At 45.9% G+C, this 18,574-nt stretch overlaps 1 long non-coding RNA gene across 1 annotated transcript; it reads left to right on the top strand.

The window, feature by feature from the left end:
- The first annotated feature begins 6,208 nt into the window (after positions 1–6,208).
- On the top strand, positions 6,209–15,546 carry LOC101142859 (uncharacterized). The gene is made up of 3 exons (XR_008679750.2): positions 6,209–6,466; positions 6,975–8,649; positions 9,221–15,546. It is a non-coding gene; the product is annotated as an uncharacterized lncRNA (long non-coding RNA).
- Positions 15,547–18,574: the final 3,028 nt, after the last annotated feature.

The raw sequence follows: 18,574 nt of genomic DNA, 5'->3' as shown, positions 1-18,574 counted from the left end.
TGGAGGAGTGTGGTCCTCTCCTCAAAGCTCCACTAGGAAGTACCCCAGTAGGGAGTCTGTGTAGGGGCTCCAACCCCACATTTCCTTTCTGCACAGCCCTAGAAGAGGTTCTCCATCAGAGCATCACCCCTGCAGCAAACTTTTGCTTGGACATCCAGGTGTTTTCATACATCCTCTGAAATCTAGGTGGAGGTTTCCAAACCTCAATTCTTGACTTCTATGCATATGCAGGCTCAGCACAATGTTGAAGCTACCAAGGCTTGGTGCTTGCACTCTCAAGGCCATGGCCTGAGTTCTATGTTGGCCCCTTTCAGCCATGGCTGGAGGGGCTGAAACGTAGAGAAACAAGGCTCTGTGCTACACACAGCACAGGGAACCTGGCCCAGCCCAGAAAACCATTTTTTCCTCCTAGGCCTCCAGGCTTGTTATGGGAGGGGCTGCTGTGATGACCTGTGACATCTCCTGTAGACATTTTCCCCATTGTTTTGGGGATTAACATTCAGCTTCTCGTTACTTATGCAAATTTCTGCCAACAGCTGGAATTTAACCTCAGAAAATGGGATTTTCTTCTCTATCACATTGTCAGGCTGCAAATTTTCCAAATTTATATGCTCTGCTTTCTTTATAAAACTGAAGGCCTTTAATATCACCCAAGTCACCTCTGGAATGCTTTACTGCTTAGAAATTTCTTCCAGCAGATACCCTAAATTATCACTCTCAAGTTCAAAGTTCCACAAATCTCTAGGGTGGGGCAAAATGCTGCCATTCTCTTTGCTAAAACATAACAAGAGTCACCTTTGCTCCAGTTCACAACAAGTTCCTCATCTCCATCTGAGACTACCTCAGCCTGGACCTTATTGTTCAAAACACTATCAGCATTTTTGTCAAAGCCATTCAGCAAGTCTCTAGGAGGTTCCAAATTTTCCCACATTTTCCAGTCTTCTTCTGAGCCCTCCAAACTGTTCCAACCTCTGCCTGTTACCAAGTTTCAAAGTCGCTTGCACATTTTTGGATGTCTTTTCAGCAGCACCCCACTCCACTGGTACCAATTTACTGTATTAGTCTGTTTTCACACTGCTGAAAAAGACATACCCAAGTCTGAGAAGAAAAAGAGGTGTAAAGAAAAAGAACTGTAATTGGATTTACAGTCCCACATGGTGGAGTAGGCCTCAGAGTCATGGTAGGAGGTGAAAGGCACTTCTTACATGGCAGAAGCAAGAGAAAATGAGGAGGAAGCCAAAGCAGAAACCCCTGATAAACCCATCAGATCTCATGAGGCTTATTCACTATCACAAGACTAGCACAGGAAAGACTGGCCTCCGTGATTCAATTACCTCACCCTGGGTCCCTCCCATAACATGTGGGAATTCTGGAGATAGAATTCAAGCTGAGATTTGGGTGTGGACACAGCCAAACCATATCACCAAATATAGAGAGACTGTGGATCAACAAGATCATCTCGAACTAATACAGGAGGTGAGAGTTTAAATTAGAACAACCGCTTAGGAAAGCAATTTGGATTATCTTATAAATTTGAGCATTCTCATATGTTATGGCAAAGTAATTCCTCTACCATAGGCCCTGGAGAAACTCTTGCCCATATGCACCAGAAGTAGTAAAAAAATAAATGTTCATGTAATGCCATTCATAATAGCAAAAATCTAGAAATAAGCCAAATGTTCATTAATAGGAGAATGGGTAAATTGATAGAAGAATGGGTAAATAAATTATACCCTTAAAAACTAAATAATATGTCATTTAGGGCAATCATATGTATGCAATAAAACAATGTTTTTTTAAAGGAAGGGAATCCTAAACATAAATTCAGGGTAGTAGTTACCCTTGGGCTGAAGGGTGAAAATCAGGAAAAAGGACAGAGGAGGAGCAGATGTTAGGGTCAGAACCCTAGCTCTTGGGTTCATAAGTGATTACCATATTGTTCAAATACATTTACTCAGAGGCCCAGGCACAGACAAGGATGAAATAGGAGCCAAGGTATGCTATGAGCCAAGGATTATGATTAATCCAATTTTGTGCACTTTAAGCCATTTGAAAAACAGAAAAGCAAAACAACAAAATAATTTTTAAGAAATTGAATATAGGGTGCTATGCTCTGAATGTGTCCCCCTAAAATTAATCACCAATGTCATAGGATTAGGAAGTAGGGCTTTTAGGTAGTGATTCAGTCATGAAGGGAGAGTCTTCACGAATGAGTTTAGGATCCTTACACAAGGATTGGAGGGAGTGGGCTTCCCCTGTTTTGCCCTTCTACCTTCTGCCATGTGAGGACACAGTGCATCTCCTCCTGAAGACACAGTGCACAAGATACCATCTTGGATGTGGAGACCAGGCCCTCACCAGACACCAATCCTGCTGGCACCTTGATCTTGGACTTCTAGCTTATGGAACTGTGAGAAATACATTTCTGTTCTTCAGAAATTACCCAGCCTAGTGTATTTTCTTATATAGTAGCAGAAACTCATAAAGGCATAATGCCTCTTGTCATTTTCTTCTACAGTTTTCTTTGCTGCCTCTTTAGCACTGGGGCATTTTATATTTGATCCTTCATCATATCTCTTACTTTTGGTTTTTCACATTTCTGTTCCAAGTGTATTCTTAGACACATATTTTCCACTATTTGTTAGCATCCAGGTCAGAAAGTCCAGAATACCTTCTTTTAAGGCTTCCGTTTCTGCAACAATGAAGTATTAATGCCTCCTGTAAACTAGATATTTCCTTTCCAATTGTAACTGCCATCTGGAAGCAAAGTAGAGTTATAGTCTATGAGTGTGGGGTTGATTTTTAATGTATCTAGAGTATGGTTAAATGCTGGTTTTTAATCACACAGATGCATTGATTGCTTGGCACACTAGGGTACCAGTTGCTAGTTATCTCTGTATTTATCCATGCTGTTAGAGGGAAAGTACAGACCATGAAGTTGGACCAGCTGTCATACCCACAACATTTGGGGAGCTTTGATTTTTTTTTAACCTTTAGCTGCTTAACTGTCACATCTAGCAGCTCAGGTGAAAAACATCTTTATTGTGGGGACTTTCCCTTAGTGCTCTGTGGCACTAAAGGGCAGACCTATGTAGAAGCATTTAAGTATTTTGTGCATCAACAGGAAAATTGAAGGAACAAATTCTTATTGTATCCTTTAGTCCCTGAAGACAAAACCACAGTGACAGTAACTAGGTCATGGCATTGTATTCAGAGAGGGTCAGCCTTGGTATTTGACAGTGAGTCCCCTGTACCCCACTGTCAAGACTCACTGAGCAGACAGGAAAGTTCAGGTGGAACATGCAGTGAAGAGCAAACACGGTGGGGGGCGCTCACTGTCATGCACTGCCATGCCTGCCATGGTCAGCAGACCGGTCTTCTACTTGACAACAGGCAAGTTGAGAAACATTTTCTTGGAGAGTTTCTTGATTCTTCCCAGTTGTGGCAGGATGGACTGACTTAGAGGAGCTCAGGAAGGTTGTTAAAAAACACAGAAACGCAAGATGAATTGTACTCCTCAGCAGGCCTATGTTAGAGGAGCAGGTCCTTGAAGCCTCAGCCACTCCTGGGACACAGCATAATGCCCCTAATGATTTCAAATTTGGTGGAGAGTGGGCTGCTAATCCCTGTGTCCAGGGACAAAAAGAGACATAAACAGCAAAAAGTTATAAAATAAGTGGGCCTAACATCTGCTTATTGTGGGAGGTAGGGATTTAAGATATAAGAATTTAGCTGCATGTGGAAGCTCACACCTGTAATCTCAGCACTTGAGGAGGTCAACGCAGGAGGACAGCTTGAGCCCAGGAGTTTGACAAGAGCCAGGAAACATACTAAGTCCCCATTCGTTCAAAAATGTTTTGAAGAAAAGTAGTTGAGTGTGGGGCCACATGCCTGTAGACCCAGGTACGTGGGAGCCTGAGACAAGAAAATTGCTTAAGCTTGGGAGATTGACACTGCAATGAGCTGTGATCACAACAATGCACGCCAGCCTGTGAGTCCGGAGACCCGAACTGGCACCCTTAAGCAGGGTCCACCTCCACCGGTAGAAATCGGCTCAAGGAGGTCCTGAGGACAGGACTCCCGGGAGTCCGGCTCTGGGGGGCCCGAAGCCCCACTCCCACAACGCCCCCTACTACATCCCAGCTCAAGCAACCACCGCGACTGCCACAAAAACCCCCGTCCACACATCGCAAAACCTGTTTAAAGGAGCCACAGCTGGTCTTTGAAGAGCAAAGCCCAACTCCGCAGGGGAAATACGCATGCGCGAGGCGCCAGCCCATTCTCCAGTCACAGTGACTCCAACCGTTGGCTGAGGACCACTCCTTAAACCTTATCAAAGCAAAAGCACTTTGGGACAGTGCGTCGGTGTTGAGGATCTAGCATGACCAACCCAGGGGGTCGAAAAAACAGTTTCAGGACACCACGATACACTGAGGGCTAACCAGGAAGCAGAAAGAACAGACTGAGTCCTGGGAAAGAAGCGCAACATCCCAGACTCAGGCCTGCCCGGACGATGTTCGGGTGAGTCTCCCCAGAAGTCGTGCCCCCGAGATCTCGAGGACAGGACTGCCAGCGTGCCCGGGGGCTATTCGCTCACCCAAGTTTCGTTCCTGACGAGAGCAGAACCCGGCAGCCACAGGGGTTGCCTGGGGGCCTGTATTTCTATGCCACCCCTGTAGGACTGTGTGTGGGGGTGTCCGCCGTGACTGGATTTGTCTTCTAGGAAACGACAGTCTTGAAGAGGAAGCGGGGAATGGGAGACAGCAACAATCCCAGTCCCTGGAACGCCGGCCTCTCTGGACAAGCCACCCGCTTCGCACCCCTCCTCTTATGCCCGTGGCGGTGGCACGGTGCTGTATCCTGCCTGGGCTATGGCCTCTGCTCTGTCGTCCCTCTTGCTCTGTCTCCCCTGTTTCTGAGTGGCCTAGATGCCTCTGGGTCTCGCTGAATATCTTCCACGAAGATCACTTCCCTGTCCATCAGGGAGACACTTCCTGGAGATCCGTGTCATGACTGTTTCTCTCTCCAAGCCTGTTTCTGCTGGATTGCGCAGGTCTGATGACCCTGGGGCTCTTGGCTTCCATACGTGTCTCAGACAGGGAAGCTTCCTCGGTCTCCGTGTTTCACCTCATGGGTGGGTGGATTGCCTAGGATGAGCGAGCGCTAGGCCGCAGTGACTGGCCTTGTCTTCTAGGACAAGTGCATTTCCCCTGTGCTTCCTGTCTCACTCTTGAGGGACATCCTCTCCTCCGCTCACAGGTGGACAGACTCCCTGGATCTTTTGGCTGTAACGAATGTCAGGAAACAAAGGTACTGTGCTGGGACTGGGGCCGGGGCTGCGTGCAGGGGAGGTTGCGTCAGGACTAGCTGGGCGGTGGAGGGTTGGGGGTGCGGTGACTGTTGCAGAAACCTCTGTGCTCCTCTGGCAGGCATTTCAAAATGTGGCTTGGACTGAGGCACAGGCCCCGTCCAGGTTCCCAGGTCTTCTTTGAGTTCCCTTGGCACTCAGGGAAAGGCCACTTCATCCCCCTTTCCACCGGGCACATGCCTGGACACCACTCTTGCTTTCGCCCTCGCCCCATATGCCTCCGGTGACATACATTCACGCCATCTGCTCTGGGATACGCCAGTGCCACGCGTGATCGCATTGTCTCCACCTCGGATTTGCCCCGTCCCTGTCTGCACGTGTCCTGGAAAGCGGTGTCGGCTTGCGGGAGCCCCGGGGCTTTTAGAAGCGGGACAGGCCACTGCTCTTTCAAAGGAGGAGGGAGGCAGAGGGCTCACGGATCAGTGAATTTTCCGCTGACACCAGGCCTTGAGGGCCATGGGATCATTCTATGCTGCAGCGAGGCCCTGCCTGCCTGAGCATATGTGGTGAGCCCATCCTTTCTCACCAGGAGGGGTCCAAAATCACATCTGAAGAGGAGTCCTGAGAACCCAGCAGGCGCCCTGAAGCTCCCCATCCATTGGTGGAAGTCGGCTCAAGGAGGTCCTGAAGACAGGACTCCTGGGGGCTTGGCCCTGGGACACCCGCGGCCCCCTCTCCCACGCGGCCCCAAACTGGACCCCCGGATCCAGCCGCAGCCGCGGCTGCAGCAGGCGCGCCCCCTGCCGCCGCGCAGCCGCCCGTATTTAAAGGGGACGCAGCCTGCCTGACTGCCAGGAGCCGAGCGCGAGTCGGCCCAGCCAATGCGCATGCGCGAGGCGCGCGCCGCTTTTCGCGTCACAGTGGTTCCCACGGTTGTCTTAGGAACCAGTCCTCGAGGCTTGGCAACGCGGGAGCCCTCCGTGGCAGCGCTTGGGTGTCGGGCCTCCGAGGCTCCGGCCTGACCTCTCCAGGGGGTCCACAGGAACGTCTCCGGCTGCCAGGAGTCGCAAGGGGCCGAGCAGGGTGACGAAACCACAGGTGGAGTCCGGGGGAAGCAGCGTGGCATCCCAGCCTCAGGCCTGCCAGGACGGTGTTCGGGTGAGTCTCCCGAGAAGTCGTGCCCCCGTGATCTCGAGGACAGGTCCGCCTGCGTGCCCGAGGGCTGTTCTCTCAGCCGAGGGTCGTTCCCGTCGAGAGCAGAACCCGGCAGCCGCAGGGGTTGCCTGGGGGCGTGTATTTCTCGGCCACCGCGGTAGGACTGTGTGTGGGGGTGTGTCTCCCATTCTCCCTTCTCTCTCTGTCTCTCAACCTCTGTGTGCTTCTTTCCGTCTCTCTGTTTGTGTGTGTGTGTGTGTGTGCGTGTGTGGGCCAGTGTGCATGTGTGTCTTTGGACGAATGTTCCCTGCGCCTCAGAAAGGGATTTCTTGCATGTCTGCGGGTCTTTGGTGGGCTTCTTTCTGCGACTCTCCCTGGGTCCTGGTCCGGCTGTCCATCGTTTTCGCGGCGGTTCCACTTTGGGTTTGCGAAATGCTCGATCACGTGAGGGGATGCGTCCGGCCGGGAGCAATGGAAGTCTCATCCCCATCATGAGCGTCCTCTTTTCTAGGATCAAGAAGACCACACTCCAGCCCAGGACAAAAGCCCCACGGTAGCACATAGTCCAGCAGGAGAGGAGCAGACCCATGTCCAAGAAGATGGTTGTACCTTTCCACGCCTCTTCTCTGTGAAATGAAGCCACACAACGACACAATCTTGAAGAGGAAGCCGTGAATGGAGACAGCAACAATCCGTGTCCCTGAAACGCTGGCCTCTCTGGACAAGCCATGCATTTCGCACCCCTCCTGTTATGCCCGTGTAGGTGCCACGGCCCTGTATCCTACCTGGGCTCTGGCCTCCGCTCTGTCCTCCCTCTTGCTCTGTCTCCCCTGTTTCTGAGCGGCCTAGTTGCCTCTTGGCCTGGCTGAATATCTTCTACGAAGATCACTTCCCAGTCCGTCAGGGAGACTCTTCCTGGAGATCCGTGTCATGACTGTTTCTCTCTCCAAACCTGTTTCTGCTGGGTTGGTTAGGTCTGGTGACCCTGGAGCTCTTGGCTTCCATACATGTCTCAGCCACGGAAGCTTCCTCGGTCTCCATGTTTCACCTCATGTGTGGGTGGATTGTCTAGAATTAGTTGTAGGCGACAGTGACTGGTCTTGTCTTCTAGGACAGGAGAGGTGCCGCATTTCTTTTGCACTTCCTGTCTCATTCTTTAGGGACATGCTCTTCTCTGTTCCTGGGTGTACTGAGTCCCTGAATCTTTTGGCCCCCTCCTGCATCCCAGGTGTTCTTTGATTTTCCTTCGCATTGATGGAAAGTTCACTTGTGCCCCGCTTCCGCCGGCCACATGCCTGGACACCATTTTTTGTTTCACCATCGCCCCATACGCCCTCGGTGACTCACATTTACGCCATCTGCTCTGCGGTACGCCGTGCCACGTATGGTCTCATTGGCTCCACCTCGGAATTTCCCCTGTCCCTCTGTTCACGTGTCCTGGAAAGTGGTATCAGCTTTGAAGTGCCCCAGGGCTTTTCTTTTTTCAAAGGAGAAGGGAGGCAGAGGGCTCTTGGGTCAGTGAATTTTCAGCTGACACCTCGCCTTGGGGCCCATGGGATCATTCTGGGATGCAGCAAGGCCCTGCCTGCCTAGCAGATATGGTGAGCCCATCCTTTCTCACCCGGAGGGGTCCAAAGTCAAATCTCAAGAGGAGTCCTGGGACCCCAGCAGGCGCCCAGAAGCTCCACCTCCACCCCGGAAGTCGGCTTAAGGAGGTCTTGAAGACCGCACTCCTGGGGGTTTGGCCTTGGGATGCCTGTGGCGTCCTCTCCCACACTGCCCCCTGCTGGACCCCTGATCCAGCCGCCGCCAGGGCTGCAACGCAAGCCGCCCTTCCTCCGCGTAGCCACTATTGTTTAAAGGGGTCGCAGCCTGACTGCCAGGAGCGGAGTGCGACTCGGCCCCTCCAATGCGCATGCGCAAGGCCCTAGCGCATGCTCCACTCGCAGTTATTCCCACGGTTGCCTTAGAAACCCGTCCCTGAGGCTTGGCAAAGCAGGAGCCCTCAGTGGCAGTGCTTGGGTGTCGGGGCTCCGAGGCTCCGGCCTGACCTCTCCATGGGGTCGACAGGAACATCTCTGGCTGCCAGGAGTCGCAAAGGGCCGACCAGGATGACGAAACCACAGGCGAAGTCCAGGGGAAGCGGCATGGCATGCCAGCCTCAGGCCTGCCCGGACGGTGTTCGGGTGAGTCTCCCCAGAAGTCGTGCCCCCGTGATCTCGAGGACCAGTCTGCTTGCATGCGTATGGGCTGCTCTTTCACCTGAGGGTCGTTCTCATGTAGAGCAGAACCCTGCTGCCTCAGAGGTTGCCTTGGGGTGTGGTGTGTTTCTGTGCCAGTGCTGTATGACTGTGTGTGTGTGTGTGTGTGTGTGTGTGTGTGTGTGTGTGTGTGTCTCCTATTCTCTCCTCTCTCTCTGTCTCTTACTCTTTCCCTCTCTCTGTCGGTTTGTTTGTGTTGTTGTGCATGTGTTTGTTTGGACGAATGTGCCTTGTGCGCCAAAAAAGCTATTTTTGCATGTCGTCTGGTCTTTGTTGAGCCTCTTTCTGGGTCTCTGCCTGGGTCATGTGGCCGGTTGTCTATCGTTTTCTCGGCGTTTCCACTTTGGGTTCATGGAGACCTCGACCACGTGAGGAGATGCGTCAGTCCTGGGGCAATTGAAATCTCATCCCCATCCTGAGCGGCCTCTTTTCTAGGATCAGTATGACCACACTCCAGCCAAGGACAAAATGCTCACAAGAGGTCATTTTTCTGCAGGGGTGGAGCCAACCAAAGTCAAAGAAGATTGTTGTATCTTTTCACAGCTCTTCTCTGAGAACGAAGCCACACAACGATACAATCTTGAAGAAGAAGCTAGGAATGGGAGATGACAACAATCCCTGTCACTGGAACACTGGCCTCTCTGGGCAAGTCACCAGTTTGGCACCCCTCCCCTTATGCCTGTACCGATGGCATGGTGCTATATCCTGCCTGGGCTCTGGCCTCTGCTCTGTCCTCCCTCTTGCTCTGTCTCCCCTGTTTCTGAGGGGTCTTGATGTTTCTTGGTCTGTCTGAATGTCTTCAACAAAGACCACTTCCCAGTCCTCCAGGGCGACACTTCCTAGAGATCCGTGTCATGATTGTTTCTCCCTCCAAACCTGTTTCTGCTTGATTAGCCAGGGTTGATGATCCTGGGGTTCTTGGCTTCCATACGTGTCTCAGACAGGGAAGCTAGCTTGGTCTCCATGTTTCACCTCATGGGTGAGTGGATTGCCTAGAATGAGCAGTAGGTGACTGTGACTGGCCTTGTCTTCTAGGGCAGGCACATGTCGCATTTCCTCTGCACTTCCTGTCTCATTCTTGAGAAACATGCTCCCCTCTGCTCATGGGTGGACTGACTCCTTGAATCTTTTGGCTGTAGTGAAAGTCAGGGATCCAATGGGACTGGGCTGGGGCTGGAGCTGGATGCAGGGGAGGTTCCGTCAGGGCTACTTGGGCATTGGAGGATTGGGGGTGGATTGAACTTTGCATAAACCTCTTTACTCCTCCAGCAGGCTTTTCAAAATGTGGCTTGGACTCATGCAATAAGAAATTTATGGGTTGAAAGGGCCCCTTTTTCAATGGCACTCTGGGTAACATCGCTTCAGCACAATCATATGATAGAGAAGCCTTATCAAATTTGCTGTCCCTCAGGGCTCTTAAAGATGCTTGATAAATGATTAGGGAAATAAGAAAAAAATTGAAAGGAAAAGGAAGTCCAAGGACCTGCCCCAGAAGAATCATAGATATGTTTGAATACTTATTCATTATTTGCCCAAGATAGAAAATGTTTGTTAATCAAAAGGCAAAAGTTATAATGAGGAAGATAATATTGCCTGGGGCAATGTTGAGACAAATAAGGTGAAGATCAACCAAACGCCCTGAGTCCTTTGGCCCAAATCCCTGCTGGGGACCCAAATACTTTTGATATAGCATCTTGCTACCTGAGGAATGCAAGGAGAATAATACTCATAAGCAGAGCCTCTGTTTTCCCATAGGACTGACTCTAACTATGTGAAGAACTGCTACATATTCTACAGTGCTTGATAGGCGGTGCCAATCTAACAGGAGCTGTTTGGCTTGTGGATAGCAGTTCCAGGATGAACAAATGATATTGTGTTTGAAAGCCACTGCTCTTATTAAAGAAGAGTCAAGCAAATGTTTTTATTTTGAGTTATTTATAGTTTAGAAAAATTGGGTGAAGTGTGTTTTTGTGAGCAAATTTATTTTTCTCTAGGTTATCCGTAATTTGAAAGCTGTGAGTATTCTGATTAGGTGACAATATAGTTATTTGCTTAAGTACATCTTTTATTGTAAAATGGGACAAATGGAGACACTGGTTATTTTACCCAGGCTTTGACTAGAATAACTTAATTTTAGGTAAATCCCAACAAACCCAACTTAAGAGGAGTCTATATGACCAATTAATTGTTTCTGCACTTTAAGCAAATACTCAGGAAGTACTAGTCCCTTCTCACACTGCTATAAAGATATTACCTGAGACTGGGTAATTTATAAACAAAAGAGGTTTAACTGACAGTTCTGCGTAGCCAGGGAGGCCTCAGAAAACTTACAGTTATGATAGAAAGGAAAGTAGGCTCCTTCTTTACAATGTGGCAGGAGAGACTGTGTGTGTGTGTGTGTGTGTAAAGGATAAAATGTCAAACACTTATACAATCATCAGATTTCATAACTCACTATCATGAAAACAGCATGGGTGAAACAACTCCCATGATACAATCACCTCCCACCAGGAGGGATGACAATTTGAAATGAGATTTGGGTGAGGACACAGAGTCAAGCCATATCACAAGCCAACCATAATAAGCCTAAAACTTATTTTTCACACAAATTGTTCTCACTATGACTTCTCTTAGAGATTGTTTCAAGGGAAAAGGGTAATGCTTGTTACTAAATGTCAGCTCTGGTTTTTATTTTATTGAGTACAAATTGAATCATAAAATTTTTCTATTTTATTTTATTTTCCTTTAAGTTCCAGGATACATGTGCAGAATGTGCAGGTTTGTTAAGTAGGTATATACGTGTCATGGTAGTTTGCTATACCTATTGACCCATCCTTTAAGTTCCCTCCCCTCACCCCTCACCCCCCAACAGGCCCTGGTGTATGCTTTTCTGCTCCCTGTGTCCATGTGTTCTCATTGTTCAACTTCCACTTATGAGTGAGAACATGTGGTGTTTGGTTTTCTGTTCCTGTTTTAGTTTGCTAAGGATGATGGCTTCCAGCTTCATCAATGTCCCTGCAAAGGGCATGATCTCATTCCCTTTATGGCTGCATAGTATTCCATGATGTATATGTACTACATTTTGTTTATCCAGTCTATCCTTGATGGGCATTTGGACTAGTTCCATGACTTTGCTATTGTAAATAGTGCTGCAATAAACATATGTGTGCATGTGTCTTTATAGTAGAATAATTTATATTATTTTGGGTATATATCCAGTAATGGGGTTGCTGGGTCAAATGGTATTTCTGGTTTTAGATCCTTGAGGAATCATCATACTGTCTTCCACAATGGTTGAACTAATTTACATGCCCACCAACAGTGTAAAAGCATTCCTATTTCTCCACAGCCTGGTCAGCTTCTACTGTTTCTTGATTTTTTAATAACTGCCATCCGACTGGTGTTAGATGGTATCTCATTGTAGTTTTGATTTGCATTTCTCAAATAATCAGTGATGTTGAACTTTTTTTATATGTTTGTTGGCCATGTAAATATCTTCTTTGGAGAAGTGTCTGTTCATGTTCTTTGCCCCATTTTTTGGTTGGGTTATTTGTTTTTTTCTTGTGAATTTGTTTAATTTCCTTGTAAATTCTGGCTATTAGACCTTTGTCAGATGGGTAGATTGCAAAATTTTTCTCCCATTCTGTTGTTTGCCTATTCACTCTGATGATAGTTTCTTTTGCTGTGCAGAAGCTCTTTAGTTTACTTAGATCTCATTTGTCAATCTTGGCTTCTGTTGCAGTTGCTTTTGGCATTTTTGTCATGAAGTCTTTGCTCATGCCTATGTCCTGAATGGTATTGCCCAGGTTTTCTTCTAGTGTTTTTATGGTTTGGGGCTTGACATTTAAGTCTTATGTTTAAGGTTTAAAGTCTTAAGTTTAAGGTTTAAGGAAGGGTTCCAGTTTCAATTTTCTGCATATGGCTAGTGAATTTTCCCAGCTCTATTTATTGAGTAGGAGATTCTTTCTTCATTGCTTCTTTTCGTCAGGTTTGTTGAAGATCATATGGATGTAGATGTGTGGTTTTATTTCTGAGGTCTTTGTTCTGTTTCATTAGTCTATATGTCTGTTTTGGTACAAGTACCATGCTGTGTTAGTTAGTGTAGCCTTGTAGTATAGTTTGAAGTAGTGTGATGCCTCCAACTTTGTTCTTTTTGCTATTCCAAACAATTGGAAAGGAGTGACTTCCCCCTAACTCATTTTATGAAGCCAGCATCATCCTGATAGCAGAATCAGGAAGACAAACACACACACACTTCAGGCCAATATCCCTGATGAACATCGATGCACAAATCCTCAATAAAATACTAGCAAACTGAATTCAGCAGCACATCAAAACACTTATCTACCACAATCAAGTCAGCTTCATCCCTGGGATGCAAGACTGTTCCACAATGCACAAATAAATAAACATAATCCATCAACATAAACAGAACCAAAGACAAAAACCAAGTGATTATCTCAATAGGTGCAGAAAAGGCCTTTGATAAAATTCAACACCACTTCATGTTAAAAACTCTCAATAAACTAGGTATTGATGGAACATATCTCAAAATAATAAGAGCTATTTATGACAACCCTACAGCCAATATCACAGTCAATGGGCAAAAGCTGGAAGCATTGCCTTTGAAAACCAGTACAAGACAAGGAAGCCCTCTCTCACCACTTCTATTCAACATAGTATTGGAAGTTCTGGCGAGGGCAATCAGGCAAGAGGAAGAAATAAAGGGTATTCATATAGGAAGAGAGGAAGTCAAGTTGCCTCTGATTGCAGATGATATGCTGTTATATTTAGAAAACTCCATAATCTCAATCCCAAAACCCCTTAAACTGATAAGCAACTTCAGCAAAGTCTCATGATATAAAATCAATGTCCAAAAATCACAAGCATTCCTTTACACCAACAATAGACAAGTAGAGAGACAAATAATGAATGAACTCCCATTCACAATTGCTAAAAAAATGAATAAAATACCTAGAAATACAGCTAACAAGGGATGTGAAAGACCTCTTCAAGGAGAACTACAAACCACTCCTCAAGGAAATAAGAGGACATACACAAATGGAAAAACATTCCATCCCCATGGATAGGAAAAATCAATACTATAAAAATAGCCATATTGCCCAAAGTAATTTATAGATTCAGTGCTATTCCCATCAAATTACCACTGACATTCTTCACAGAATTAGAAAAATCTACTTTAAATTTCATACAGAACCAAAGAAGACCCCGTATAGCCAAGATGATCCTGAGAATCCTGAAAGTTTTCATAGTTATAATAATCTTCTAATGAGTACAAGATTATCATTTTTCTTCATATTTTCAGTTGGTGACCTAATGAAATAGGGTATTTTTTCTCTTTTGACACACAAGTACTCTTCTGATGGTCAAAATATTTAGTTATTTATCTCTCCTTGTTTCACTTCAAAGGAAACCAGAATCATGGCATTCTGAAAGTTAGAGATGCAAATCTCCATTATTTGGCATCCCACTGGACCCGATCTGTTTTTCATTGCAAACGTCCTGCTGCTAAGACTATGCAAGGACCCTCCCTCTAGGCCCAGAGACTGTTGCAGAGGAGATGGGTGCATGAGATTGTAAGGGCTGGTTTTGAGGGATACAGTTAGCTCAGACACTCCAAATCAAGGAGGGTACACAGGTGCCTAAACAGCTTGTAAAACAAAGAACTTTGCTTTCTCAGCTATTATGTGGCACCTTTTTATCCACCTCAACCATGAAAAATGTCCTGCTTCCTGGAATTAAATCAAAATAATTATTAAGAGTATAAAGATACCTCATGACCAAGCCTCCTGGGCATAATACTCCCAGTTATAAGTCTTGCAGATATATATATATATATATGTAGATATATAAAATTATTTTTTAGAAAAATGTGTATGTTTTGTATAGTTAATCACCGTAAGTCTGTAATGAAAACCAAGATTATAGTAGCTTAATGCATAGAAGTGAAAGAAAAGTCAATTTTTGTAAACTCGCCATTGGCTTTTTGTTTTTGGCTCTTTACTTTAAATAAATCTTTTAAGAGGTAATGAATGCCTGTCCGAGTCCATTCCTATCTTTCCTAGAACACTTACTTGTCTATAAGTATTTTGACTTCAAGTCCCTCCACCATAGGGAGTCTCATTGAAGGACAGGATGGACACAGGGCAGGCCGATATGCCACCCAAGCAGTGCTAGGGGAAAAAAAATAATAGCCATTGATGCTGATGCTGGCAAATATTGGCCATAAAGGGAAGAATGTAAGCCAAAAATAAAATTCTAAGCACTTCAACCATCTGAATGTACCCCTCCTCTCGGCCATAGGGATTCCAGATTGAAACTGAAAATCTTGTTCAGGCCATGATGGAAGAGAGCATTGGACAGGCTTCATTATATTTCTCCAGCATTAACATCAACACAGACCTTAAGACATCAACATCAGATCTAAGAGTCTGATCAGAAATATTTAACATCTATTTTCTCTGAAGCCTGCTACCTGGAGGCTTTATCTGCCTGATAATATCTAGGTTTCTCCAACTCCTTATCTTAACCCAGACATTCCTTTCTACTGATAATAACTCTTTCAACCAATTGCCAATCAGAAAATTTTAAAATCTACCTATAACCTGGAAGTCCCTACTTCGAGTTGTCCTGCCCTTGCAGACTGAAACAATATATACCTTACATGTATTGACTGATGTCTCATGTCTCCCTAAAATGTGTAAAACTAGGCTGTGTCCTGACCATCTTGTGCAGATGTTCTCAGGGTCTCCTGAGGGCTGTGTCATGGCCCATTGGTCACTTATATTTGGCTCAGAATAAATCTCTTCAAATATTTTAGAGTTTGACTCTTTTTGTTGACCAGTCACTCCCTAGTAAGTTTAGGAGCAGGGATCTGACAGCAACCATATCATGCTCAGAAACAGCATTCTCTCATCCACTGTCCCCAGGCTCTGCAGAACCCAGGGTCCTGGTATCCATAACCCAAGGAAATGGGAAGGAGTCATGAGCTCTTGGGCTTTCTCATTCTCTGAAAATGGGCAATTGATAACTAGCCATGATTTTGTTTAGAAGTATAAATAAATGTCACATTTCTAAGCAAAATCAAGTCTAGTTTCAAATGTGTGAAAGGAAAATAGAAACTTGGGACCCCAATTCACTCTGCCAAAAGGAGAAAGTTAAGCTGAAAGCTGAGTCATGTGAGAAGCTGACTTTCCTTTTGCTCTTAAGCACACAGCTCCAGATAGAAGGTAAAATATCCCCACAGGTAGGTGCTCTGTCCTCATCTTACCTTATGTGAAGAGCTGATTTACTGAGCATGAGATGAATACCAAATTGACTATTCCCCTGCCTTATCCTTTTCTTTTGCAATGTGTGGATTCAGTAATGTGACCATACCCTTCCTCTTTCCCCTCCAGCAAACTCTTCCCCTTTAAGTATTGAAGGCTCAGCATCATTTTTGGAGAAAGGCACAGACCACAGATTGTTTCTATGATTCTGTGTTTTTTCCTTCCAACTTGTCCTTAATCTTGGCAAAATAAACTTCTAAATTGATTGATACCTGTCTCAGATACTTACTCATTTATGAATATTAGAAGCAGTTTGTGTTCTCATCGTGTGTTATTACAGCTATCCCTTTTTATCCAACCTTTTACTATCCAGCTCAATAATTTAATAAAATCAGATAACTTTTTAGGTGAGTCCCTTTCTATATAAACTCTTGCTATTCATACTGGAGCTACATTCATTTGAATAGTGCTCTCCCTCCTGAGTCAAGCTTGGTGCTTGACTCTCCCTATCCAAATCAGAAGCCAAATAGACTTGGAAGGTTCAGGCAGTCAGTGTACACAGAACACACACCGACCTTTTTGTTTAGCCATCGCTAGTTATCTCTAGTAGGTGTAATAAGGAGAAATGTTTACTTTTCAAATACATAGCTGTGGTGTTTTAATTTTTACAAGCATGTTTACATAACTAATTTTTATAAAATACAACTGTTGCTGGATACCTCTTGTTCCTATCTTGATAACCATCACCGAGATTTGCAAAGGAGGCCTTGCTCAAATATTTGGAAACTAATGCCCTCAGGGAGATGTCCACCAGCCTTGTTCTTCTCATTCCTATTTAAAGATTGTGATGTCATTGGGTCTTTCCCTAGGGTGGCCCCTAGTTTTCCAGGCTGGACACTCCTGTGTTGAAGATGCATCGACTCACGTACTGCATAAATGTTTTAGATTTTACTGTGAAGCAAACAATTCACTCCTCAGACCCTCAGTCACCCAAGTCCACATCTGGACTTGAAGTTTGGCTTCTCTGGTCCTAACTGGGACTTATCTGACCCTGACAGGAGATAACTTCAGTAGGGACTTTCCCTAATAGCAAACATGCACACTTCAACTTGGCTTGTCCTGAAGGTAACATTTACTCATTATAATGGTAAAAAAACATGCCCCTGGGTGGAGATTTCAGACATTACTAAGACGTGTGATATATGTACTAGCATGTATCACCACAGAGCACGTGCGCCCAGGAGACCACCCAAAACATGTTTGCTAGTAACACCCCTTCACAACCGCTTTCATGAATAATCATATAAGACCCTCATAAGGGAGCTTCCCCAGTGCCAATCAATGCTGTTTCTTTTTCCAAGCAGCCCGCTCTGACTTGGCTTTTAGAGGGTACTCTCTCTTTAAATAAACTCTGCAGCTGCTTCACTGTCACTGCTTACTTCTTGGCTGAATTCTTTCCTCCAAGAAGACAAGAACTGAAGACCCCACACCTTCCGGTAACATTACCAACTCTTTCTCCTTTTTCTCTGGAGCTGGTGCTCAGATGGTGAGAGCCCTGAGCTAATAGTCCCAGGGCGGGAGCCTGTTTGCCCCTGTCTGGTCCTCAGCAATGTCCTTGGTCAGCTTCCTGGCAAGAGCTGTCGATTACCAGAGGGAACAAGTGATCAGCACCAGAGTCGATCACTTCACAGAGGAACTGAAGTGGACAGGGTCAGCTCAGGCCTCACGGACTAGGGCGGGAATGTCCCGTGACAGCAGGTCAGTGTCTTAGCTTCCTTTGAGGCACCTCTTCATAGACTGCAGGGATCATTTAGGTAAGAATATAGCCTGCTGACTTTTACACCTTTCTGAAAATCTTTGCTAATAGCAATCTGTTAGCTGTGAAAATTACCATTGTTTTTTATTTTTCGTTTTGTTCCTTATTACTGAAGATATTCTATGGAGCTTTAAAGCACCCTGCAGTAAGAAACTAGTAAAGAAACATACTGTTTGCAGGAAGGAAAATTACCCACAATTCTTGTTCTCTAAGGTGCGTGGTTATCATTCCAACAGCCATTCTCAGCAATGAACTGAAGACCCTCAGATGTGTTTCATTCCCTTAGTATTTTAATCCTCTCCTCCACTCTCAATTGCCACTTCTCCCGTGAATGGGGGGAGAGGGGTTGGGAGGGACATCTCCTGTCTTGGGCCCACAGATTTTAAAGTTCAAGTCAGAAGCTCCAGTGATTTCCTGTATGTAGTAGTCAGGGGCAAGACAGATGTGTGGTTGGTAGTCTTTCCTTCTCTGTACATCTGGCAGCCTCTCTCCTCAAGCTGGGGCTTCATGGAGTCCCAGAACTTTGAACCTGAAGTAGTGTCAGCAGCCATGTTGCAGCTGGAGTCAGGCCAAATGTTGGTCTTGCTCCCTCGTGACTGGGACGCTTGGAAGAGCCAAATGGGTAGACTTGGAGAGCGTGTACTTTTGGAACTGAAGTGTATCTTAAACCATTTCATTGCAACTGCGTGTGTGTGTGTGTGTGTGTGTTGGGAGGATGCATAACAGCCTCACTGAGGGGTGACTG

This window comes from Gorilla gorilla, chromosome 4, assembly GCF_029281585.2.
Source record: "Gorilla gorilla gorilla isolate KB3781 chromosome 4, NHGRI_mGorGor1-v2.1_pri, whole genome shotgun sequence".
NCBI lineage: Eukaryota > Metazoa > Chordata > Mammalia > Primates > Hominidae > Gorilla > Gorilla gorilla.
This window is presented reverse-complemented; position numbering and strand designations above follow the sequence as displayed.